We start from the raw sequence: 26,450 nt of genomic DNA, 5'->3' as shown, positions 1-26,450 counted from the left end.
GCACGGCCCCCAGAGCTTTCTCCATTTTCTCCCACATTGCCAAGTTTCTCCTCTTCACTGGATTATCACCATCTATACAAAAGCATGCTGTCATTTCTCCCAATTTTGATGATCCTTCTCCTAACTCCATTTCTTCTGCCTGCAATCACCCATTTCTTTGCTCCCTTTTTCAATAAAGCTGTCAAGAGTTATCTATACTCACTAACTCCATTTCCTCTCCCTCTCTTGTCTTTTAACCTCACTCCACCAGCTTCTGTCCCCTATACTCCACAAACACATTGTGGAAGATCTTTGTGACGCTAAACCCAATGGGACGAGTTACATTCCACCCAGCTGACCCCTTCCTCTCTCTTGATTCATGTGTTCTCTTAGATTCCACAATATCACACTCCTGTGGTTTTTCTCATAACAAATTTTCCTTTCTTTCCCCTCTGATTTTGTACTTTTTATGGCCCAGAGCTCGGTCTTCCTCTCCTCTCTGTCCACACACATTCCTCTTGTGACCCTATGCAGTCTCACGGCTTCAAATACCATTCACACACTGATGCTCAAGTTCATAGTCTACACTGCAGCCTCTTGACATTGCCTCCTTTGTCCAGCTGTCTTTTCGACATCTCCACTGGTGCTTTACCCACATTGGACTCTCCGCACATTCAACACTGAGCCCATTCCCAGCCTTCCCTCCTCAGCTGATAGCTACTCTGCTCTACTAATTTTTTGCCTCCCCCAAACCTGGGGTCATTCTCAGCTGTTATCACTCTTGCACATTCCATATCCTTTGAGTGAGGGAATTGTTTTGGCTTTATTTTAAAACTTGTCCAGCAATCTAATTATTTCTTACCATCTCCAGGACTACCATTCTATTCTGAGGGACCAAAATCTCATGCCCCTGTTTCCCGGTGGCCTTGGATTTGGTCTTTACTTTCCTGACCCTGATCCTACCCCACATCCTCTGGAGTCTGTCCTAGATATAGAAGCCAGAGTGGCTCATTGTAAATGTCTGTTCCTGGTGTCCCTTACTGCTGAAAACCTTCCTTCTTCTTCTAAAATGGCTTGCTAGACTCCACATAATCTAGTCCCACATTATTTTCCTCACTACCAAATTTCTCCAAGTTCTCTCTACTCCAGATGTTCCAGCCACCAGGTCTTTCATTCCACCAGGTTTCCTCCAGCCTCAGGACCTTTGTCTAGATGCTCTTTCTGCTGAGAAAGTCCTTGCCCTAGATACCAATGTGACTAATTCTCTCACCACCTTTAAGAGTTTTCAAAATGTCCTTCTTAATAAAGCCTATCCTGGTGATATGGTATGGCCAAAATTCCCCACCCAAATCCCATTCTGAATTGTGGTTCCCATAATCTCCACGTGTCATGGGAGGGACCCTGTGGAAAGTAATTGAATCATGGGGGCAGTTTTCCCCATGCTGTTCTCATGACAGTGAGTGAGTTCTCACAAGATCTGATGGCTTTATAAGGGACATTTCCCTTGCTTCACTCATACTTCTTCTTGCTGGTGCCATGTGAAGAAGGATGTGTTTGCTTCCCCTTCTGCCATGATTGTAAGTTTCCTGAGGCGTCTCCAGCCATACCAAACTGTGAGTCAATTAAACCTCTTTCCTTTATAAATTACCCAGTCTCGGGTAAGTCTTTATTAGCAGTATGAGAACCAGCTAATACACATAGTCATTATATTTTAAAAATCATAACCAGCTGCCTTTGATACTATTTCTTTTCCTTGCCTTGTTTTGTTTTTCTATTTGTCATTTAGTATATTTATTATTTGTGTTCTCACACTGGAATGTAAGCTCTAAGAGGACAGAGGATTCTTTTTTTGTTGTTTTTCACTGATGGTTCCAGGGTGTCCAGAGGAGAACCTAGCACATATTAGATACATGTTAGTTGAAAAATGACCATAATATGCTTAATTCTCCAAGCTATCCTTTATGAAGTACTGCTGCTGGCCCCACAGAGGCACAGGAGGTGCACTGACTTACCTGCCCAAAGGCACACGGCATACAGCTTGGAAGCTACGCAGCTGGAATTTGAACCTAGGTAGTCAGACATGCGGAGGCCTGCTCTTAAGCATTTTGGCAAAATACCCGTGCTTCTCCAAGAGCTGAGCATCCAGGGTGTCTTATTCCTTTTTGTGTTGCTACAAAGAAATATCTGAGCTGGGTGATTTATAAAGAAAAGAGGTTTATTTTGCTCATGGTTCTGTAGGCTGTGCCTCTGCTCAGCTTCTGGTGGGGGCTCCTGTGCTGCATCAAACCTAGTGAGAAGGTCAAAGAAGAAGCAGGCACTTGAAAGAGACCAAACCCGAGGGTGTCCTGGATTCATAACAACCCACTCTCAAGGGAACTCATCCATTCCTTTAAGAACCAATTTATCTCGTGAGATGGAAAACTCACTACCATTAGAACAGCACCAAGTCATTCACAAGGGATCTGCTCCCATGACTCAAACATCTTCCACTAATACCTTCCTCCTAATACCGTCACGTTGGGGATTAAATTCCAACATGAGCTTAGGTAGGGACAAAAAAATATATATATAGCACAGGGGAACATGACAGATAAACCTGCCCTCATTGATGGAGCAGTCCAGTGAGAGAGGTAGATATTAAACGCATAATCAAGCTCTATACTCAACTCACCTCAAGTCCTCTCTCAGGTGTAAGCACTCTGTCTTCCAACTGGCCTAACCACCCCAGGAATATCTCCATATGGGTTTCATCCGTCACTTCGAAGCGAGTCAGTTCTGGTAGCAGCAGGTCACTGCAGGTCTTAAAAAGAAAAATCATAGCAACAACTTTTGTAAAAAAAATCATAATTAAAAAAACTCGAAAGTGAACTATGATGCATTACTTTTCTGCTACTATCATAACAAATTACAACAAATTCAGTGCCTTAAAACAACACAAATTTATTACCATACAGGTCTTTAAGTCTGATATGAGTCTCACTATGCAAAAATAAAAATGTCAGTGATCTTTTCTGGAGGATCTAGGACAGCATCAGCCTCTTTGCCTTTTTCAACTTCTAGCAGTGGTCCAGATTGCTTGGCTCACAGCCCCTTCCTCTAACATCTTACTCAGCTGTGTAGCATTTCTCTGGCCCTACTTCCAACAACCATCTTTTTCTCTGATCCTATTTGAGAAAAGTTCTCCGATTTTAATGATCCAAATGATTAGATTAGGGCTCATCTGAATATTCCAGGATGATCTTCCCATCTCAAAGTCCTTAACTGTAGTCACATCTGTAAAGTCTTTTTTGTCATATAAGGTAATATAATCACAAGTTCTGGAAATTAGAATGTGCACATTATTAGGGACCATTATTCTGCCTATGTTGTAGGCAGAATATACAGCCAATATATATAATAACTATATATTAAAAAGTTGGTTTCTGCCAAAAAACTGACCTTGTCCCTAAGGCTTCAGATTGAAGGATTTTCTGCATAGTGAACAGTTTAGCTGATGAACTGAGATTGGAAAGTTGATCAGATGTGAAGGTTCATGAATGAAAGCTTCAATCTGACTCTTTTAGGCTGACAACCTCCTGTCTTCTCAGAGAAACACCGAACCCACAGGTTTGTTTTGACTCAAATGTTACAAACACTAAGAAACAGAGAAGCAGACATGGAAGCTGTTTGCAGACTTTTGTTTTTTCTATTTTTTAGTGTTTTTGTTTTCACTTTTGTTTTCCCTTGTTTATTGAAGCCATTGTTTAATTTCTCACCCATTCCCTATCTTTTTAGCTTTCTCTCAAAACCAAGAGGGAAAAAGAAAACCTATACTACACATACTCCCTTCAAAGGTCCAAGAATTCTAAAAGATTTTTTTCCAAACCAACAGTGTACTGTGAGACCAACTTTTACAGGCTTTGGATAGTGATAGGAATAGAGACGAGTTTCTCAGGGGTTCAAAGGAATGAAACTAAAAGCTAACATGGGGATCCCTTGGAAAATGGGTAATTTTTTTGATTTTTGAAGAAATACTTAGAGTGAAAATTGGAAAAAGAAGGCAGCAGAGGGAAAAGGTATGATACAGACAATAGGGGTGAGGACGGAGACCAGGATGAAGGCCATTGCTCTAGATTCTGAAAAGCTCAGTTTTCATAGATTTATGACATAATCCATCAAGATTCAGTTTTAGTTTCTGAGCAGAGTTTAATAAAAGTGGATGCAGTTACATTTATATTGGCTTATATTTTTATTTTTTTCTTTGTAGTTTGGCAACAGCTCATTTAGAGGAGATACAAAACCTTTTAGTAACAATTTATGATAACAATGTTGACATCTGTAGTAATTGTTCTCCCCAATTTTTCTTTTTAGAACTCTAAAAATAATTATTTTGCCTCTCCAAATCTAATGTTTTATATAAAAGAATTTTCCCTCTTTTTACTGTGATTAATTCTACATTTCATTTTCTAAGCTAGAAATTCGTTTCAGAGATCAAATTGAGTTAGAATGCATCACCTCATACTGCCCTGTCATTCAGTGCGCAACTATTAGCTAACTGCATTTTGTTGGTCTTAGCTAGGGCATAAATTATTTTATTTTATTTTATTTTATTATTATTATTTTTTGAGACGGAGTCTCGCTCTGTCGCCCAGGCTGGAGTGCAGTGGCGCGATCTCGGCTCACTGCAAGCGCCGCCTCCCGGGTTCACGCCATTCTCCTGCCTCAGCCTCCTGAGTAGCTGGGACTACAGGCACCCGCCACCATGCCTGGCTAATTTTTTGTATTTTTAGTAGAGATGGGATTTCACCGTGTTAGCCAGGATGGTCTCGATCTCCTGACCTTGTGATTCGCCCGCCTCGGCCTCCCAAAGTGCTGGGATTACAGGTTTGAGCCACCGTGCCCGGCCAGCTAGGGCATAAATTATAGGAGAAGAGTGAGGTTAAAAAAAATGCTGATTGTGGCCAAATTGTAATCTTTTTTTTCTTTTTTGAGACGGAATCTTGCTCTGTCTTCCAGGCTGGAGTGCAGTGGTGCAATCTTGGCTCACTGCAACCTCTACCTCCTGGGCTCAAGTGATTCTCCTGCCTCAGCCTCCCAAGTAGCTGGGACTAAAGGCACCTGCCACCATGCCCGGCTAATTTTTTGTATTTTCGGTAGAGACAAGGTTTCACCGTGTTAGCCAGGATGGTCTCGATTTCCTGACCTCATGATCTACCCGCCTTGGCCTCCCAAATGCTGGGATTACAGGCATGAGCCACTTCGTCTGGCCCGTAATCATTTTTTATAAGGTGACGAGAAATTAGGACTTCATCCTGAGGGAGAGGTAGCAAAGGTTTATTAAGCAGGAGCCTGACATAAAGTGAGTTGCATTTTTGGAAGAAAATTCTGTGGGAAGAGAGCAAGATTAGGTGGCAGGTCATCCAACGGGTAAAGGCAAAGTGACTGCCTCACAGGACATGTGACAGTCCCGTGGCAGTGGAAGAGAGGGAGGTGAGCTAGATATTTTTAAAGGTAGACTCAAAAGGATTTTATGATCTAAAAAGGAAGTCGTAAAAAATAATCACAATGTACTTTTTTCTATTATAGATCCCTTTAAAATTAAACTTAGCATTTACTCATAGATATTATTAAGTAGCCAAAATATTATTGTTCTTGATTCACTAGAACTAATTTCATATCTTGAGAAATAAAGAAATACAAGGGTTTTATTTTTTATTCTTTTACTCCTATGAATTTATTGACATTTGATCAGAATGATAAAAATAGGTGAAGGTGAAAATTCCCATAAACTCTTGGGGCTACAAGACAGCACTGTTCACTCCAATCTTTGCTGCTGTACAAAGAGAGCAGACACTGTTCCAGTATCTCACTCCATCACCAGCACCAGCCCAACCTCCACACCTGCCATCCCTCCAGTGGTGCAGGTGGAGGGCTGGGTGATGCTGTGTAAGCAAAGAGAAACTAGGTTTTTTTATAAACTCTTATTCTTTATAATCTATAAATATATATAAATATAGAATCTTGTTAGTTAATTTGACTCCTAGTGGCTGTGTAATTATATAAGATGACTTCACAATCTACATTTTAGTTTTTTAGTAAATATCAAGTGTGTTTTATATTTACAATAAAGCTGGAATTAAGAAACCTGAACTATAATTATTTTCAGATTAACTGATTAAATAGCCAGGCAATCTGTATGCATCAGCTAAAAACTACCATGATAAATTTATTAAAGTAGTTAACTTAAAAAATGTAAAAAAAGTATTTCATATATTTATTATGTTAAAATATAATAGAGCATGTATTAAATAATTTTATACATGTAAAAATTTAACCTTTTGAAATCCATATGGCAACATATGGGGAAAGCTCTAAAGACAGTCAAAACTTTGAATCATTCAAAACATCTCTTAAGCATTCATAAAAAGGATCTGTTCTCCCAGATGTGATGAATCAAGCTTCCCTGGTGGCATTACCAATGAGAGCAAACAATTTAAAAAATTCTAAACATCTAACATCAGAGGAAAGAAAGATAAAGAAGTTCATGAATTTATGTATAATATTTATATAACACCTCTTTCCATAAAACGTTTGACACTACTTATAACAAATATCCATCAAAATAGGAAAATATGTTTACAAGTACAACATTTTTACCAAAAAAGGGTATACATAATGCATCGACTATAAAAGTTAGCATTATTTCTGTGAATGAGTTGTGAACAGGTCTTTATTTATTTATTTATTTATTTATTTATTTATTTATTTTTTGAGACAGGGTCTCCTTGTGTCACCCAGGCTGTAGTGCAGTGGTGCAATCTCAGCTCACTGCAACCTCCACCTTCCAGGCTCAAGCAATCCTCCTACATCAGCCCCTAGTAGCTGGGACCAGAGGCGTGCACCACCACACCAGGTTAATTTTTGTATTGTTTGTGGAGAGAGCGTTTTGTCATGTTGCTCATGGTGGTCTCAAACTCTGAGTTCAAGCCGTCCACCCACCTTGGCCTCCAGAATGCTGGGATTACAAGTGTGAGCTACTGTGCCCAGCCTGGAGACAGTGTGAACATACCATAAGGATCGGGTTCCTAATGGCCAATGAGCAGAGAATGAAAATAAGTCTGAGTTGTGGCTCAAGACTGGTCCAACTTTGTCACAATTGGAGTCCTCCTGTCCTGTAAGAGGCGACAATTCTTTTTGATAAGGAAAAGACACATTCTGGTGGTGAGCTTGCCTTTCTGTTTTGGGGCCTCAGCACAGTATTCTGTTGCTCTGGGGGCTTACAGAATGTTTGGTGCATAATAAGGCATTTCATGTGACATCACGTCACACCAAGGGACCCACTTTATAAAAACGGAGACGTGACAGTGGGGACGTGACCACAGCACTAATCTCACCACACATCACACCATCAGAAGCGTCCAGTCCAGAGTAATGGGACAGCCTACGAAGTTGCATCTGCTGGGCCAGCTCAGAGGTGATGTCCTGTGAGGATGAAGGGTCATTTTTTAAAATTCAGTGTAGGTTCTAAGTCAATGACCATTTCATGTGCTACATTTCCAACAGATAAAATCATTAGGTTTCAGCAGAAGTGGACTTGTCAGTCATCATATCCACTTGTGAATGTGTGATTTTCATCTAGACAGTTGAGATTTCTGTGGATTTTAGAAGTCCTGATTTCCAAAGGACACACTCAATTCCACTGAATGCAAAACTCCAGCCACCACGTGGGCAGTTCAGATTGCTTGTGCCAAAGAAAGGGAATCCTCTTACAGAATGACTGATTCCCAATATGGCATTTCTTGACACCACATCAGACCAAATGGCCCACTTGATAGAAAGGGAGGTGCCGCAGTGCACATGGCATGCCAGGCCACCTAGAAGAGGTCCTACTGCTGCAGCAAGGTAGCTGCCCCTGCCTTCAGTAGGGTGTGCGGTCACCTCTCCATGGAGCCCGGGAGAAATAAGCGTGACATGTGGTATCCACGTGGGTGTTTCTTAGGACTTTCTTCTCCAGTTTTAGCAGTGAATGGAACCATTCCCTGATAAGAGCATGATAAACACAGACTCAGACCTCCAGGGATAGGAGCCGGCTCATGGCCCAGGCAAACCAGAAGAGATGCTATCCAAGTGTGATGACAGCCTTGTATGGAAAGAAGGGAAAGATATGAGCATCATTTGCAGATTTGAGGCTGGCTCTAGTGGCAGAGACTGTAGTTCATTCCAGGAAATTTCCTCTGCTAAGTTTTCCCAGGAGGAGATGCTAGCAGCCTCCTGGGTGAGCTGCTCCCAGGTCTCACATGTAGTGACGCTATCAGAAAGGCCACAACAGTGGGCTTTCAAGGGTGCTGGGCTCCACCTCCCAGATCCGCTTCCAGAACAGAAAGACTCAATTTCCCTGGCTGCCAAAAACATTTTGGGCTGGTAGATCCTCAGGAATTGCTTTGGCTGAGAGTCACCTTGCCCAAGGTCCTACTGCCTTCTGGGCAGCCCTGACAATGACTGGCTAATGCAGTAGCATATAGGCTCTGTCTCCTCACACCAACTCTGGATCACTCTTAGAGGGCATCTTAGATGTAAGGTCTGCTCCCTGTAGTGTTAGCAGAGATCTCACTGGGGCTGCACCTCAACCCAGTTTCTTCCTCTGCCCAATTCTCCTTTCTTCCCCTCCATTCATACGTATTGGTCCTGTGATCACTCCCTAAAAAACTTCCAGGATGTTCATCTGTATTTCAGAGGCTGCTTCCCAGTGAATCCAACCTGTACGTTAGGATTTTTAAAAACATCTGATACAAATGAAAATGTGAAATCTTTATTTTTTTTAATCAAATGAATCTATGGCTATGACATAACCTTTTCAAAATGTATAAAGGAATATGTTTTCTAAAACATAATTATAAAATTCATCTCTCTTTTAGAGAGAAAAAAAAGAACTGAGCCTAGCCAGGCAGATTAGAATCTAGGGGATGGAAAGAAAATAAGTCAAACTCTCCATCTCCTCCCCACGCGCCCACACACAATTTGCAAAGGGATTAGCTATTTAAATGTTAAATCCAGAAAAAGAACAAAAAATAGTTTGTTTATTAGAACTTGGAGTTGCAAAAAGCCAAGTTAAGTATGCAACCAAAACCTAAACCAGAAACTATAGAATAAAAGATTTAGAGTCATGTCTACAGAAATTTGAAATTATTATATGATGATATTATCCAAAATCAAATAAAAAACAATAAATGTGACTCATTAATGTTAATATCATTACTACACAAAGATGTCCTGCAAATAATTAAGAAAGATAGAATCTGAAAAAATAATTAAGAATGAGAATAAACAATTCAGAATTTTAAAAATAACCAATACAAATACCATCAACTCTGAAATTGACTAATCTCAGTGATGATCAGTGGGGTATACATTTCAAATATAAATGAAATTATTGCCACCGGTCAAGTTGGAAAAGATTAAAACAATGAAAATGTTTATGATTTCCCAGTTTATGGTTAAACAGCTGTATTAGTCCATTTTTACACTGCTATAACGAACTTCCCAAGACTGGGTAATTTATAAAGGAAAGAGGTTTAATTGACTCACAGATCTGCATGGCTGGGGAGGCCTCAGGAAAGCTACAATCATGGTGGAAGGGGAAGCAGGCACACCTTACATGGTGGCAGGTGTGTGAGAGAGAGATCGTGTCAGAACACAGGAAAAGCTACCATTTATAAAACCATCAGATCTTGTGAGAACTCATACACTATTGCAAGAACAGCACGGGGGGAAATGCCCCCATTATACAATCACCTCCCACAAGGTCCCTCCCTTGACACGTGGGAATTATAGGAATTACAATTCAAGATGAGAAATGGGTGGGAACCCAGAGCCAAACACAACTGGAATGTATAAACACAACTGGAATATGAAGATGTAGATTTTTGAGAGGGGTAGTAGAAACAAAAGCAGTAGAAAGAAAACATTTTTCAGCCTTGTGTCTCAAGTATGTTTGACATGGCCTTATTTTTAATGCTAAAGCCTAAAAACAAATGAACTATGCAATAAAAAAGAACTGGAGATGTAAATCAGTCCATGTCTATGGCTACAGAGTCATTTGAAATAATTTTGTGGCAAAATATTCAATTGCCTGAAAAAAATTTCAATTATTTAAAATTTGTTTTTAAAATAGCATGATACCATTTTGAAGTATCAGATAACTTACCAACTATTAAAAGTAATCATTGAATAGTATCATTATGGGGCCATTGTTATTTTTTCACTTACGCTTTTTTGCATTTATCAAATGTTTAACATTAAATGTAATGATTAGTTACAATAATAATCCCTAGTTATAACAGTTATAGACGTAATTAAAAGCAAATAGAGCAAGTAAAAAGAAGGTTAAGGCAAGGTCACTTATTTCTGCAAATTTATTTATTTATATTTTTTATTTTACTTTAAATTCTGGGATACAAGTGCAGAACATGCAAATTTATTACATAAGTATACATGTGCAATGGTGGTTTGCTGCACCTATTGACCTGTCCTCTAAGTTTCCTCCCCTCACTCCTCACCCCCCAAACAGGACCTGGTGTGTGTTGTCCCCCTCTCGGTGTCGATGTGCTCTCATTGTTGAACTCCCACTTATGAGCGAGAATATGCAGTGTTTGTTTTCTGTTCCTGTGTTAGTTTGCTGAGGATGATGTCTTCCAGCTTCATCCATGTCCCTGCAAAGGACATAATCTCATTCCTTTTTATGGTTGCATAGTACTCCATGCTGTGTATGTACCACATTTGCTTTATCCAGTCTATCATTGATGGTCATTTGGGTTGGATCTATGACTTTGCTATTGTAAATAGTGCTGCAATAAACATATATGAGCAGGTGTCTTTACAGTAGAATGATTTATATTCCTTTGGGTGTATACCCAGTAATGGGATTGCTGGGTCAAATGATATTTCTGGTTCTAGATTCTTGAGGAATCGCCATACCATCTTCCACAATGGTCGAGCTAGTTTATTTTTACAACAACAGTGTGAAACCGTTCCTATTTCTCCATAGCCTTGCCAGCATCTATTGTTCGTGATGTTTTAATAATAGCCATTCTGACTGGTGTGAGATGGTATCTCATTGTGGTTTTTATTTGCATTTCTCTGATGATTAGTGATGTTGTGCTTTTTACATATGTTTGTTGACTGTGTAAATGTCTTCTTTTGAGAAGTGTCTGTTGACATTCTTTGCCCACTTTTTGATGGGGTTGTTTTTATTCTTGTAAATTTGTTTAAATTCCTTGTAATTCTGGATATTAGACGTTTGTCAGATGGGTAAATCGCAAATATTTTCTCCCATTCTGCAGGTTGCCTGTTCACTCTGATGCTAGTTTCTTTTGCTGTGGAGAAACTTTTCAGTTTAATTACATCCCATTTGTCAATTTTGGCTTTTGTTGCAATTGCTTTTGTCATTTTTCATCATGAAATGTTTCCACATGCCTATGTCCCGAATGGTATTGCCTAGGTTTTCTTCTATAATTTTTATGGTTTTTGGTTTTAAATTTAAGTCTTTAATCCATCTTGAGTTATTTTTTGTGTCAGGTGTAAGGAAGGGGTCCACTTTCAGTTTTCTGCATATGGCTAGCTAGCCCATTTCCCCAGCACCGTTTACTGGATAGGAGACCCTTCCCCCATTGGTTGTTTTGTTTTTGTCAGGTTTGTCGAAGATCTGATTTTTGGAGAGGTGTGGTGTTATTTCCGAGGTCTCTGTTCTGTTCAATTGGTCTATATGACTGTTTTGGTACCAGTACCATGTTGATATGGTTACTGTAGCCTTGTAGTATAGTTTGGAGTCAGGTAGTTTGATGCCTCCAGCTTTGTTCTTTTTGCTTAGGATTGTCTTAGCTATATGAGGACTTCTTTGATTCCATATGAAATTTACAGTTTTTTTTCTAATTCTGTGAAGAATGTCAGTGGTAGTTTGATGGGTATAGCATTGAATCTATAAATTACTTTGGGCAGTATGGCCATTTTCACAATATTGATTTTTCCTATTGATGAAGATGGAATGTTTTTCCATTTGTTTTCCACTTATTTCCTTGAAGAGTGATTTGTAGTTCTCCTTGAAGAGGCCTTACACATCCCTTGCTAGCTGTATTCCTAGGAATTTTATTCTTTTTGTAGCAGTTATGAATGGGAGTTCATTCATGATTTGGCTCTCTGATTGTCTATTGTTGGTGTAAAGGAATGCTTGTGATTTTTGCACATTGATTTTGTATTCCGAGGCTTTGTTAAAGTTGCTTATCAGTTTAAGGGATTTTTGGGCTGGGATAATGGGGTTTACTACATATAGAATCATGTCATCTGCAAACAGAGACAATTTGGCTTCCTCTCTTTCTATTTGAATACCCTTTATTTCTTTCTCTTGCCTGATTGCCCTGGCTAGAACTTCCAAAACTATGTTGAATAGGAGTGGTGAGAGAGGGCATCCTTGTCTTGGGCCCGTTTTCAAAGGGAATGCTTCCAGCTTTTGCCCATTCAATATGATATTGGCTGTGGGTTTGTCATAAATATCTTTTATTATTTTGAGATATGTTCCATCAATACCTAGTTTATTGAGAGTTTTTAACGTGATGGGATGTTTAATTTTATCAAAGGCCTTTTCTGCATCTATTGAAATAATTATGTGGTTTTTATCTTTGGTTCTGTTCATGTGGTGGATTACGTTTATTGATTTGCATATGTTGAACCAGCCTTGCATCCCAGGGATGAAGCTTACTTGTTCGTGGTGGATAAGTTTTTTGATGTGCCGCTGGATTCAGTTTGCCAGTATTTTATTGAGAATTTTCACATCGATGTTCATCAGGTATATTGGCCTGAAGTTTTCTTTATTCATTTTGTCTCTTCCTAGTTTTGGTATCAGGATGATACTGGCTTCATTAAATGAGTTACGGAGGAGTCCCTCCTTTTCAATTATTTGGAATAATTTCAGAAGGAATGGTACCAGCTCCTCTCCGTACCTCTGGTAGAATTTGGATATAAATCTATCTGGTCCTGGGCTTTTTTTTGGTTCTAGGTTGTTAATTACTGCCTCAGTTGCAGAACTTGTTATTGGTCTATTCAGGGATTCAACTTCTTCCTGCTTTAGTCTTGGGCAGGTGTATGTGTCCAGGAATTTATCCATTTCTTCTAGATTTTCTAGTTTATTATGTAGAGGTGTTTATAGTATTCTCTGATGGTAGTTTGTATTTCTGTGGGGTCATTGCTGATACTCCCTTTATCATCTTTTATTGTGTCTATTTGATTCTTCCCTCTTTTCCTCTTTATTAATCTAACTAGCGATCTATCTAATTGTTATTTTTTTCAAAAAACCAGCTCCTGTATTCATTGATTTTTTGGAGGGTTTTTTGTGTCTCTATCTCCTTCCATTCTGCTCTGATTTTAGATATTTCTTGTTTTCTGCTAGCTTTTGAATTAGTTTGCTCTTGCCTCTCTAGCTGTCTAATTGTGATGTTAGGGTGTTGATTTGAAATCCTTTTTCTTTAAAAATGTTGAATATTTGCCCCTAATCTCTTCTGGCTTGTAGAGTTTCTGCTGAGAATTCTGCTGTTAGTCTGATGGGCTTCCTTTTGTAGATGACCTGGCCTTTCTCTCTGGCTGCCCTTAACATTTTTTCCTTCATTTCAACTTCAGAGAATCTGATGATTATGCGTCTTGGGGTTGATCTTGTGGTGGAGTATCTTAGTAGTGTTCTCTGTATTTTCTGAATTTGCATGTTGGCTTGTATTGCTAGGTTGGGGAAGCTCTCCTGGATAATATCCTAAAGTGTATTTTCCAGCTTGTTTCCATTCTCCTTGTCTCCTTCAGGTACTCCAATCAATCATAGGTTTGATCTTTTTATGAAGTCTTATATTTCTTGGAGGCTTTGTTCATTCCTGTTCATTCTTTTTTCTCTAGTCTTGTCTGCATGCCTTATTTCAGCAAGGTGGTCTTCAAACTCTGATATCCTTTCTTCTGCTTCGTTGATTTGGCTATTGTTACTTTTGTATGCTTCACAAAGTTCTTGTGCTGTTTTTCAGCTCCATCAGGTCATTTATGTTCCTCTCTAAACCGGTTATTCTAGTTAGCAGCTCCTCTAATATTTTATCAAGTTTCTTAGCTTCTTTGCATTGGGTTAGAACATGCTCCTTTAGCTCATCATATTTTTTTTATTACCCATCTTCTGAAGCCTACTCCTGTCAATTCATCCATCTCGTCCTCCATCCAGTTCTGTGCTCTTGCTGGAGAGACCCTGTGTTCATTTGGAGAAGAGGCACTCCCGCCTTTTAGGTTTTCAGCATTTTTTTCATTGATTCTTTCTCATCTTCATGAGTTTGTTTAGTTTTGATCTTTGAGGTTGCTGACCCTTGGATGGAGTTTTTGTGGGGGCTTTTGTTGTTAGTGGTGATGATGCTGCTGTTGTTGCTTTCTATTTGTTTGTTTTCCTTCCAATGGTCAAGTCCCTCTTCTGCAGGGCTGCTGCAGTTTGCTGGGGGTTCACTTCAGGCCCTACTCATCTGGCTCACTCCAGCACTGGAGAACAGCAAAGATGGGTGCCTACTTCTTCTTCTGGGATCTTTGACCTCAAGGGGCACCAACCTGATGCCAGTAGGATCGATCCTCTATAGGGTGTCTGACAACACCTGTTGGAGAGTCTCATCCAGTTGGATGGGATTGGGAACAGGACCCATTTAATGAAGCTCTTTGACAGTCCCTTGGTGGAGGGTGTGTACCTCGCCGGGGGAAACCCACTCATCTGGGCTGTCTGGATTCCTCAGAACTACCAGGAGGAAAGCCTAAGTCTGTTGGTCCACAGAGACTGTGGCCACCCATCCCCTAGAGGCTCAGGCCCAGAGAGATCCAGGTTCTGTCCCTGAGCCTCTGGCTGGAGTTATTGGAGTTTCTGCAGGGAAGCCCTGCCCAGTGAGGAAGGATGAGTCAGGGTCAGGCCTGAAAAGGCACTCCACTGCTGACTGCCACAGCCAGTGTGTTGGGCTGTTGGGGACACGTCTTGGGACCAAGCAGTCCAGCCTCCCTGGTGCCAGCAGGGGAAAAGCGCAGCCTGGAGCTGTAGAGATAGATGCTGCCCTTCCCCCTCCCAGGGAGCTTAGCTTGTTAGGCAGTGGTGGGTCCAAGTGCTGGCTGCTGCCTCTCACCCAAAGAGCTCAAATGGTGTAGACAGCAGGCAACTGAAGCTCTGGTGCTGGTTGCCCCTCCCCCGGGAGCTCAGTAGGCTTAAGCAGATTCCAGCTGAGAGGCTGTTGAGAATCTGTGCAGCTCTGGGGTTGGGGGACACCAGGCCTCGGTGGCGTGGGTTTGTGAGTAAGATCTTCTGATCCATGGGTTGCACAGTTCCGTGGAAAAAGCACGTTTTCCCCGTGAAGGACTAAGTGGCTAAGTCGGCTGGACTTCCTGAGTCAATAGGGACTTCCCTAAGGGGACTTTCCCCTAAGCAAAAATGAGTCATAGCCACAAGCTAAGGGATTGAAACTTCAACCAATCATATAGGGAGTTTAAGCTCTAGCTGCAGCCTGACGTTTTTAACCAATCAGGCCCGCCAACCCACAAGCAGATAGAAAATAAGCTAATTCTATAGGACAGAAAAAGGAAAAGGGGAGGGGTCATGAGCGGATATAAGCATAAGACACTCAAGCCAGAAACTGCTACCCTTCCGGGTTCCTTTCCACCAAGTGGAAGCTTTTCTTTGCTTTTGCTTTACTTTTGCGTTTGCTTTAGTATATCTTGCTGCCACACACTCTTTGGGTCCGCGCGTTTCTCCAATCGAGCTGTAACACTCACTGCTGTGGTCCAAGGCTTCATTCCTTGAAGCCGGTGAGACCACGAACCGACTGAGAAAAACTTTCCATTGGAAGAAGACTTCTCGTCTCACCCGGCTGGGTAGCACATTCACTCACCACCTCCCTTGGCTGTGGGGAAAGGATTCCATGCCCTGTGTGGCTTTCAGGTGGGCTGCCACACCACACTTTCTTCCTTTCTCTTCATGAATCACGCCAGCCTCCTAGTCAGTTCTGATGAGAGAACCTGGATGCCTTGGTTGCCGGTGAAGGATTTACATGCTTATTATGTTTTTTTTTGATGGGAGCCTCAGATCGCCGCTGTTGCTAATCATCCATCTTGGCCCTGGCCCCACATTTCTGCAAATTTAAATATGAGATTTGTCCCCTTAGGTGCACAGACCAGACCCCATCCAGTCCAGCTCCTTTTAAAGCCACATGAAAAGTCAGCTGAGAATGGTCTGGGAGCCCAGGCTGCGCTGTCTTCCTCCCTGACCTATCCCTGATAACTCCTACTATTGAAACGAGCCTCTAATCTGGTCTTCTGTATTCTGTTTAATTTCCTGGATGTTTCTTTTTTTTTTTCTTTCTTAGCTTCTCCAGACTGATGCTTCCTTCCTTTCAGGGGTCTTCCTGTTCCTTCATTCACCTTTTCTCCATCACTGCCTCCCCAACACTGCCACCAGGTGACATCCCACAACTAGCACAGCCTCACTGATCCCCTGGATCGCATGTGCTAGGCAAAATCTTTCTCAATAGAAAACTCACTCTTGGTGATAACTCACTGTTCTATTTATTCTGTTCTGTTGGAGCTGGGAGCTCAGTGGGCACTTGTGAGGAAGCAGGTGTTGGGCATCTTGTCCATTTTTAAGGATGAAAATTTGCCCAGTTTTTGGGTAAACACAGGCCAGCTGTTCTGGGGTGACAAAAAGTCCACCATCCCATGACTTTCATGTAGGTTTGGGCTCTTCATATTATTTGGGTCTTTACCTTGGTTCCTGACTCACAGATTCAGATCATGTTCACTTCTTTGGTTAATCACAGTGTGATTTGCGAGGGTCAAATGCAGGTGTATGCGCTTATTGTAAGCTCCCTGCGTATGATGACGTACCAACCCCACGAGAGGGGTAAAATAGTCTTAATTTACATATGAGGAAACTAAAGGAGGCAAAGAGATTTCACAATGGGGCTAGAAAGACTTTCCTGCGCCAATACCCTCAATCAAGCTATACAAGGCTCTCTAAACAAACAACAACAAATATCTCACTCATTTAGATCCAGACATTCTCAGAGGCTATCATTTGTAGCCATAGAGTAAACAGTGAGGGGAGAGGCAATGATCTCGTCTGGGGTCTGGATCTTCCATTCTGTACCTAAACTGTGTGGCTCTCCATGTTGGGTTTCAGGAGACGGCACTGAGGAAGAAAGCTAAGAGGGTTGTCTTGACTTCCAAATAATGGGACAGAATAGATGGCATAAAGTTGGAAATGTGAATAAACAGATGGCCTTCTTCCCTCTGTGTGTCTCTGTGACACTTCTCACTTTGTAAGGAAAAGAGTCATTGCATTTAGGGCCCACTTGAATCCAGCGTTGCCTCATCTTAACTTGATTAAGTTTTCAAAGTCCCTGTGTCCAAATAAGAGCACATTCACAGGTACTGGGGATTCGGACTTGAACACGTATTTTTAGGGTGACACAATTCAACCCCCTATAATGAAGGAGAAAGGAGGTGATACAAACACAAGATGAAAGCTCTGTCTCTAATCCCCTGTGGTTAGAAAAGTGTCAGATTCCTTTATGGAATAGGATTGGCCATGAAATAAGAACATGCCCACGAGAGACAGTTGGCTAGTTCTCTATGTTAATTACAAATCCGTCTGCATATTGGAAATTTTTCACTTCAGTTGAGCCCCTTGTGTCTGTAGTGTAGACTCGAAGAATTCCACCAGTAGTTGAAAACCACACACACTTGAATTAATTCTATCAAACCAATGTTTCTGATTGCTCACAGCTGCCTGACGGTAGCTACAGGAGTCCAGCAGGTCTTGCTCTTTCACCTCCCTTACTACATTAATTCAAATTAATTAGTTAATTAGCCACCCAGGTGGATCCTTTGTCAAGCACCAAGCTAAATACTTAAAGGGAAGTTTGAATCCCCTTTTATTTCACTTATGTCATGAAAAACAAACAAACACAAACAGAAAAAAAAAACTATTTGAAGATATTTTCCCTTTGGTGTCTCATATTAGATGAGTGGTTGGGATGATGTCAAAAGGCCTTTGTGAATGTCACACATGTGCTGGGTTTTGCAGTGTACACAAGATGTCTACACGAGGCTCTTAGTTCCAAAGGATCCCCACAAGTTATTCAGAGACTAAGAAATAGTTAGATCAATGTCCTTTGGCAACCATTTTAATTCCCAACGCATGTTACACTTTTCTATATATTTGAATATGCTTTTGCCTTTTTTAGATAATATTTGTAGTTCTCTTAAAAGAAATACCTAATTCTCATTAAAATCTCTGTAGTTAGTACTTTTTCTGGGAGAGGATTGTGAATTTTTTTTGAATGCAGTTATGACATTGGAACTATGTTTTTATAAATAGGTGTGTCTGGGTTTTCATTTAAATAATTTTTATTACAAAAATAATGACATGCTATTTTGAAATACCTCCTTGCAATACTTTTCATCCCATTATTATTTGCTTCTTGACTTTGTTCACTGAGTAAATTATTTGCTTCTTGACTTTGTTCAGCATACAGTTTGCAACACAATAATTACTGTGTTATATATATTAATCCACATAACCACTCATATTTAGAAAAACAATTTCATAGGCCACGATTATTTTAAAAAATATTTCTTCATGTAAGAAATAATGTTAACCCATTGTCATTTTCTAGATGGCAGTTATTTTAAAACCATTTCTTAACTAATCTATATATTGCCTTAACTAATTTATATATTCCTCCCTTCATTTGAAATTCTGTCTTCATTAAATATTAAGTTGCCATGTGTACTTGGTATGTAGCTGGGCTCCTTGCTCTATCAGTCTATCTTTTAATTCTTCTTTAGTATGAACATTTTTAGTTACTGCTGCTTTATTTTATATAATATTAGTGAGTGGCAAGTTCCTGTTCTCCCTGTGTTCAAAATGTTCCTGCCTAGTTCTGAATTATCCAGAAGACTGAATTTTCAACTTCCAAAAATGGTGGAAATTTTCATTGAGATTTCCTTTAATTTACATAGTTATGTGAAGAAATCAATATATTTAACATACTGTCTTAAGTACCAAATCTACTCTTAATTTATTCAAATATTTTCTGTTTTCAGAAAGATTTTTATAAGTTTACACATGTAGTTGTTTGTATATCTGGTTCATTTATGGCTTTAGAGGAATTTTTTAGGACTTTGGTTTCTATCAATGGCATGGCTGCAATTGTAACCTAGGCCTTCAAGATTCCCCTTTTCTGGGGCTCATATGTATACTCATTTTATGTAGAGGATGATGATGGGCCAGTATTGCAAGACATATTTTACTGAAGGATTCGTATTATCGTTCCATAAAAGAGTAGGTCTGGTAAATTGATGATCAAAAGTGTAATAAAATGTATTTGTGTAGCACTTTTCCTTGGGGATGCATTTCCAAGGAAATAATTCAAGTGAAAAATCACTCTGATTTTGGAAACCTACTGGAAAAATCAAGTAGTTCTCGTACAATGGAATGCACTTCTAGTCCCAGGTATAGGAGGCCCTGTGACCAGAGCTGGGGACGAGAGGTTCAAACATGTGACTTATTTCATTTCTTTATGATTTAATAAAATAACAAGCAAAAAGTGTCAAAATTAAGGGAACCTGTCTTCATTTCTGTACAGTAGGCATATGAACATTTCAATTTGTTTACTGCACTAAGTATATAATGCATGTAAACTAAGTAAACATTATACCCCAAGGCTAATTTGGATCTAGTCGTAATATAGGCAATGGTTTGATGCATTGTGTATGTTTTCCTTCTGCATATTTTCTACCCCTAGGTTCTGTCTCATGGGATGATGAAGATATGAAAATTTGACTATGGCGCTGACAAGCCCAGATGGCACCTCCAGGAGCTCCCCATGCCCTCCTCTGTGAGTCTCAAGCTTCTGCTGGGCTGCTGCTTCCCTAGCTTTCTGAGTCATTCCACATGCCAGGGCAATGGTTTATTCTCATGCTATTTTGTTGCATTATTATACCAAGAATCTAGATCTTTAACTGATATGGGTTTCTTAAAAAATTGTATCTCCATTAGATGTGGTGACTCACGCCTGTAATCCTAGCACTTTGGGAGACTGAGCAGGTGGATCACTTCAGTCCAGGAGTTCGAGACCAGCCTACACAGCACAGTGAAACTCCTTCTCTACAAAAAAATACAAAAATTATTTGGGCATGGTGGTGCATGCCTGTAGTCCCAGCTACTTGGGAGGCTGATGTGGGAGGATCACCTGAGCCAGGGAGGTCAAGGCTGTGGTGAGCCATGATTGTGCCACTACACTCCAGCCTGGGTGACAGAGTGAGACCCTGTCTCAAAAAAATAAAAAAATAAAAACACACAGAATAAATAAATGCATCTCTGTGATTCTTTGCTTAACATTGTGCCTCATGTTCCCTTCCAAGGCAGGGCTGGGTGAAGCCTGTACATTTATGAGTAAAAAGCAGGGGAACTGTGAAACCCTGTTCTCTCTTCCTGATGGATCTGCCATCCACCTCACAGGAAGGGAATAGCAGGAAGCTAAAGAAAGCTGGCCTCTGCTCTTTCCTCCTTTTAATAATTACTTTCCCATTCTAGAATTCTGCTACTCTGTTATTCCAGTATTTTCACCTGTCAGTGAGCTCTTGGCTACAACAATTTGTTTCTGTACTGGCTTACAATAAGGCATACTATTTTGAAAATAGCTGCTCTTTCTGAATTTATCATGCCAGTGGACTTTAAAAATCTTTATTTTCTAAATTTCCTTTGATATGCCAGTGTGTATTTGTTTTATAATGGCAAAATAATATAAATTTGCATAGTGAGCTTGCCAGGAGCACTGAATGTCAGTGTCCTCCATGAAACAGCAAGAAGAGGATGACCAGCCCAGAAATCCAAGTACCCCTCATGTTGCCCAAGACAGATGGAAGGTGGTTTCTAGAAAAGTCTGTCTGGGGTATCTGTACCACGTGCCTCTCTCCAACACTTTCTACATCGGGTTTTTGTTTTTGTTTGTTTCTTTTTTGTTTTACTTTTATCTTGAAACTGTAAAACAGGATTATTAGGGAAAAAGTGAACTCCATCCATTAGATAAACCACAGCCACAGTATCTATTAGTACTAAGTTGAAAACAGAGTAATAATTCCACAGTACAAACTGGGATGCACCCAGGGGTCAGTTCAGTGTGGCTGGCTACAGATCCAACAACATGGCTGAGCTGATGCATCGTCCAGCCTCCCAGTTTTCCTTCTGATCACTTATCACAGCTTATGATGGCTTTGTTCCTTAATTTTTATTTGTTGTTGCTGTTGTTTCTGTTTGGTCCCTATGGGCAGAAACCAATTCTGACGTCTTGCCCGTCAGTCACTTTCTCACACAGATCAGGCCACACCAATCCCCACCCTCCATCACTCTTCTGATCCTGCTTTGCTTTTTATTTTTTCTTTGTGATACTTGATGCTTCCTGACATAATTTAATCAACTTCTTCTTCATGCCTTTCCTGGCCCCTCAGCAGGACATGAGCTCCGAAATTACAAGAGCTCTGTCTTCCCGGCACCCGCTCCAGCCCAAGGCACACTGGATGTTGTGGTAATAAGTGTTTGATAAACATGTGCTAAGAAGCCCATTGTGCACTTCAGGTTCTGGATTAGTTTCTAGACTGTGTCCTATTTAGTTGTTCACTTTTTTTAGAATCAAAGAAATAAGAGCAGGAAGAGGCAAAAGGGAGACTGCTATAAGGAACTACTAGAAAGATTCCTAAGAAACTGAAACTGCGTGGGCAGAGGGCCTGGTGTGGATTAGGTACGTGGACCCCAAGGTGAGAGGGAGAGGTTTTGAACCATGTGAACACATCACATATTTAGCAGCCAACAGAAATGATTCTTGTAGGAAGATGCTGTGCTGTGATAGTTTGCTGTCTGACCGCATCATGCTGGCTCTGTGCATCCACAGATGTGTCTTACCATGCTGGTACTCCTGTTAAGCAAGAATAATTTTGTGTAAAACTCACTCTCAGCCGAGTGCGGTGGCTGAGAATGCCTGCAATCCCAGAACTTTGGGAGGCTGAGGCGGGTAGATCACCTGAGGTCGGGAGTTCAAGACCAGTCTGACCAACATGGAGAAACTCTATCTCTACTAAAAATACAAAATTAGCCGGGAGTGGTGGCTCATGCCTGTAATCCCAGCTAATCATGAGGCTGAGGCAGGAGAATCACTTGAGCCCAGGAGGCGGAGGTTGCGGTGAGCCAAGATCAGGCCATTGCACTCCAGTCTGGCCAACAAGAGCGAAACTCCGTCAAAACAAACAAACAAAAAAACCTGACTCACCTACCTTGAATTGGATGTTTTCTTTTGAGAAAACACAAAAGTGCTATGGTATTGAATGAATGGTTGATTTTATATGTTCACTTTATATCCAAAGTATGTCACAATTATTCTTATTTTACCCACAATGTAACTCAAAGTTTTCCCCACATTGACTTCTTTGTGGGGGTTCATAAAAAGTCAACCGTATTATCTTCAGTTCATCCTTAACCTTTCCACCAGTTAACCTTTCCGAATGCTTCTTTAGCCCTTTGTTACAATGATTTTCCCATTCCTACAGAATAAAGCCCTGGCTTCTTAGGCCAGGATTTAGTGCTCTCTGAATTTGGTCTCAGACAACCAAGCCAAATGTGTGGGATCCTGCTTCACTCAAGGATAGCACATTTCCTGCCTGCCTGACACCACAGACTGGCTCTACAAAGGCACGCAGCATCCTGTCTGTGCTCACAAAGTTCCCAGACAAGCACCCCGTCCTTGCCGGCACGGTGCAGTGGCGACACTGTGACCATGGCTGCAGCTTGGGCTGTGGGCCCAGCGCTAATAGCTGAGTTTCCATTGTCTTCTTGTCACCAGTGAAACCAGGAATATCTTTACAGTGTCAGCTGTCAGACAGTTCATCAGAAGGTAGCTGAGATGATTTGGGATCCAAAACCATGTCCTCCAAAGCAGAACTGAAGAGCCCCAGCTTACAGGGGCATGTGTTCAAAAAGAGGGCCTAATTGACTGGGATCAGAATGAATCCTCAGTGTGGTGTGGGAGCCCAAAGGGCGGAGTTGCCTGGGGCTGAATCAACAGACTCCAGCAGCCGAGGTGAAGGGGGCAGGAGCCTTTCTCTGATGTCTCTCTGGCCCTATCCGTGGGTGCCACATTAGTTCTGGATGCCTCATTCAGAGAGCATTAAACAAACAAAGCACAGTCCAAAAGCCATGGCCAGGACAAGTAGCCAGAGAATGCTTGGGAGAGGAAAGGTGGAGGCCATGACAGCTGTTTAGCTGTTCAGAGAAATGGAACAAGGAACACAGTCCCCCTTCTGAGTGTTGGGAGGAATCACTTGGAGAAGCAGCACTGCATCCATCTCTGGATGGGCTGAATGGATCTGTCAGGTTCAAGTCCTGGGGCAGGAAGCCCCGGTGTGATTGGAGGTAGAACTGTCCAAGGATGGGGAGGTCCCAGCAGCGAGAGCTGTCACCGGAGGCCCCAGAGTACAGCCGTGTGACTGCCTGGCAAGGGTAATGGGGGCGCTGAAAAGAGCTTTGAAGTTGTCTTACCCAAATCTCATCAGATGAAGACTTGTCTCTCTCAGAGATTCCTTGCTTCCCTAATTAAGTTGACCTTAATTAGGTCATCACTCTCCTCCCCAGTCCCCAAACAGGTCCTTCCTCTGAAATCTTCCCTCTTCCCTTAAGAGAGACCCTGCCCTCATCCGGACAATCTGATTCACTCTCCATCCATGCGCTGACCTGTCCGTCAGCTCTACCTCCAAGCACACCACAAATTCAGCCCCCTTTCCTCTCCTGTGGCAGTGGTCAGGTCACCCTGACAGCACTCTGCAGACATGGCAGATACTCCCAGGGATCCTAACTGCTCCCTGCTCCACCCTCCCTCCCACGATGCAGGCTCCACATAATGCCACCTGGATTAAAACACTCCCCTGACTTCCCGTTAGCCTAGAGATAAACCTGAACTTCTCCCCTGCCCGCAGGACTACAGGGTGGACTCAGACTCATCCCTTCAGTTCCATCGTGGGCCACCCTCCACTCACTCCCTTGTCCATCCCTCTCCCACACCCACACTGGTTTCTCTTAAGTCCCTGAGGAGCCGGGTTGTTCCAGTCGTCAGATCAGTGCACTTAATGATGGCTCTGGTGGGATGCACCTCCTTCCACTGGACTCAGCTGGTTCCTTCTCAATCATCAGATCTCAGGATGCAGGTCACCCACTCAGGACAGGGTCCCACACCACCCTCTGTAAAGGCAGCCCTTCCTCCATCATCCTGTCTCCCAGCCTCCCAGTTTTCCTTCCCATCAAATATCACAGCTCATGATGGATTTGCCCGTTGGTTTGATTTGTTGTTGCTGTTGTTGTTTCTGTTTGGTCCCTATGGGCAGAAACCAATTGTGTTGTCTTCCTCATCATTCACTTTCCCACACAGATCAGGCCACCCCAATCCCTGCCCTCTGTCACTCTTCTGATCCTGCTTTGCTTTTTGTTTTTTCAATGCTTGATGCTTCCTGACATAATTTAATCAACTTCTTCTTTATGATTTCCCTGGCCCCTCAGCAGAGCATGAGCTCTGAAGGTACAAGAGCTCTTTCTCCCCAACACCCACTCCAGCCCCAGAAACACAAAATGCTATGGTAGTAAGTGTTTTGATGAACATGTGCTACGTGACCAGATGTGGTGGAAGAGCTTCTTCGGTGCTTGGTGACAGGCGTCACGTGCAACAGATAGCTGGAAAGTATTGCAGTATTTATTTAATAAGTGTATATATGGATAACAAAACATCTTCTTGGTTACCGGCATAGTTTGTAGCTTTCCTTTTTTTTTTTGCTCTGTCGCCAGGCTGGAGTGCAGTGGCGCGATCTTGGCTCACTGCAACCTCTGCATCCCAGGTTACAACTGTTCTCCTGTCTCAGGCTCCTGAGTTCCTGAGTAGCTGGGATTACAGGCGCCTGCCACTACACCCAGCTAATTTTTGCGTTTTTAGTAGAGATGGGGTTTCACCATGTTGGCCAGGCTGGTCTCAAACTCCTGACCTCCCGATCCGCCCACCTCGGCCTCCCAAAGTGCTGGGATTACAGGCGTGAGCCACCACACCTGGCCAGTTTGTAGCTTTCAATGGTGCCACAAAAAAGATTGAAGATTTGGAGTTGGAAAACCCTACAGTCCTGTCCTAACCCTATGTTTTACTCTGTGGGATGTTGGGAAAGCCATGCCAGGGTACAGGTTGTCACCTTCGAAATGGGATGATGACATAACATTGTCCTACAGTTGTTGAGAGGATCAAGCAGAAGAGGATGTGTGGCTCCTCCCTTGACCCTCTTGACAATGCTTTGTCTAACATGAGTGATGATTTTCTTCAAATTATCAAGTAAATTCAAACTGAATTCTCCCGTGGCTATTTTTTAAATTCATATGTGTCAGATATGTTTAAAATTTTTAGTTATGAAAGACTTCTCATAACTTCTTTGAAAAATTCTGGGCCTTCTTCTACTTTATAAGTTGATGCATACCCAAAGATAATCAATTCTATTTAATAGGATCCCGAGGAAAGCATGTCAGAATGGTATCTAGTGTTGTTGCTATTCAAAAATATATATAAAAAGGCAATAAAAAAACTGGAAATCTAGCATGTGGCAAATAGAGAAGGTTCAGGAATCACTCTTGATTTGAGGCTAATCTGGGTACTTCCTCTCAGTATTGAAAGCATGAAATTGAGTCCTATTAGATTTGAATGGCATCTGTATGACAGAATGTATTTATTTTCCTCTTACTAGCATAAACATATTTGACACTAGTGCAGTGGGATTGGAATACTAAATCCTCTCTTCACTTTTATTTAAGTTAAAAACGGGCTGCTGCAGAGTGTGTTAAAGAGCTCTGGATTTTCAGCCTGGAAATAAAAGGTCAGAGAAGGAAAGAGAAGGGCAGGACGTAGCCAAAGTGTCTGCCATGGCGATGGGATCCCCCTTGGAGGATGTGTGGCCTGGCCTCTCTAGCAGCAAGAATAGTAGTCACATTGTAGGACCACAGAGTGTTGGGTGAGGAGGAAAGGCATGCAGGGACCAGACAGGACACATGCTTTCTTTGAAAATGTGGGGTAAAACTATTGAACTGGCAGAGGGCATAAACTACACCCGAGCCTGCTGTAACCTCCCGCTTGGAATCTGGCTTAGCTGAAAGTCTTCTCCATGCAGAATACACAGGTGTCAATGCTTTTCTTTGTCAGGGGAAGAGAAGGAGCCTCAATTAGAAAAATGTATCTAAGGAGAACTCTTGGGGTCTGACACAAACTCTCCTTTCAGCCAAGAGACACTGACATCCAATTCACAGCTTCTTTAGGAACCCCTGTGATGACATTGTTTGGCAGCCCAGGAATGTCTAAGAATTTAGTTCCAGTCTGCTAGCAGAGAGC

The 26,450-nt window shown here is 41.6% G+C and overlaps 2 long non-coding RNA genes across 2 annotated transcripts in view; one reads left to right on the top strand and one right to left on the bottom strand.

Annotated features, from left to right (window-relative positions):
- The window catches only part of LOC103890582 (uncharacterized), a 33,162-nt gene extending 25,946 nt beyond the window's left edge, over positions 1-7,216 (bottom strand). The window contains exons 1-2 of the long non-coding RNA XR_008525053.1: positions 7,028-7,216; positions 2,651-2,779 (exon numbers count right to left, since the gene is read on the bottom strand). This is a non-coding gene — a long non-coding RNA (uncharacterized LOC103890582). The remainder of the gene's footprint in view (positions 1-2,650; positions 2,780-7,027) is intronic.
- A 66-nt stretch (positions 7,217-7,282) lies between these two features.
- Positions 7,283-20,347, top strand: LOC129059263 (uncharacterized). The gene is made up of 3 exons (XR_008525052.1): positions 7,283-7,432; positions 19,800-19,892; positions 20,054-20,347. It is a non-coding gene; the product is annotated as an uncharacterized LOC129059263 (long non-coding RNA).
- Positions 20,348-26,450: the final 6,103 nt, after the last annotated feature.

The sequence above is a fragment of the Pongo abelii genome, chromosome 4, assembly GCF_028885655.2.
Source record: "Pongo abelii isolate AG06213 chromosome 4, NHGRI_mPonAbe1-v2.0_pri, whole genome shotgun sequence".
Lineage (NCBI taxonomy): Eukaryota > Metazoa > Chordata > Mammalia > Primates > Hominidae > Pongo > Pongo abelii.
The sequence above is the reverse complement of the archived record's forward strand: the minus strand, read 5'-3'. Positions and strand labels throughout refer to the sequence as shown.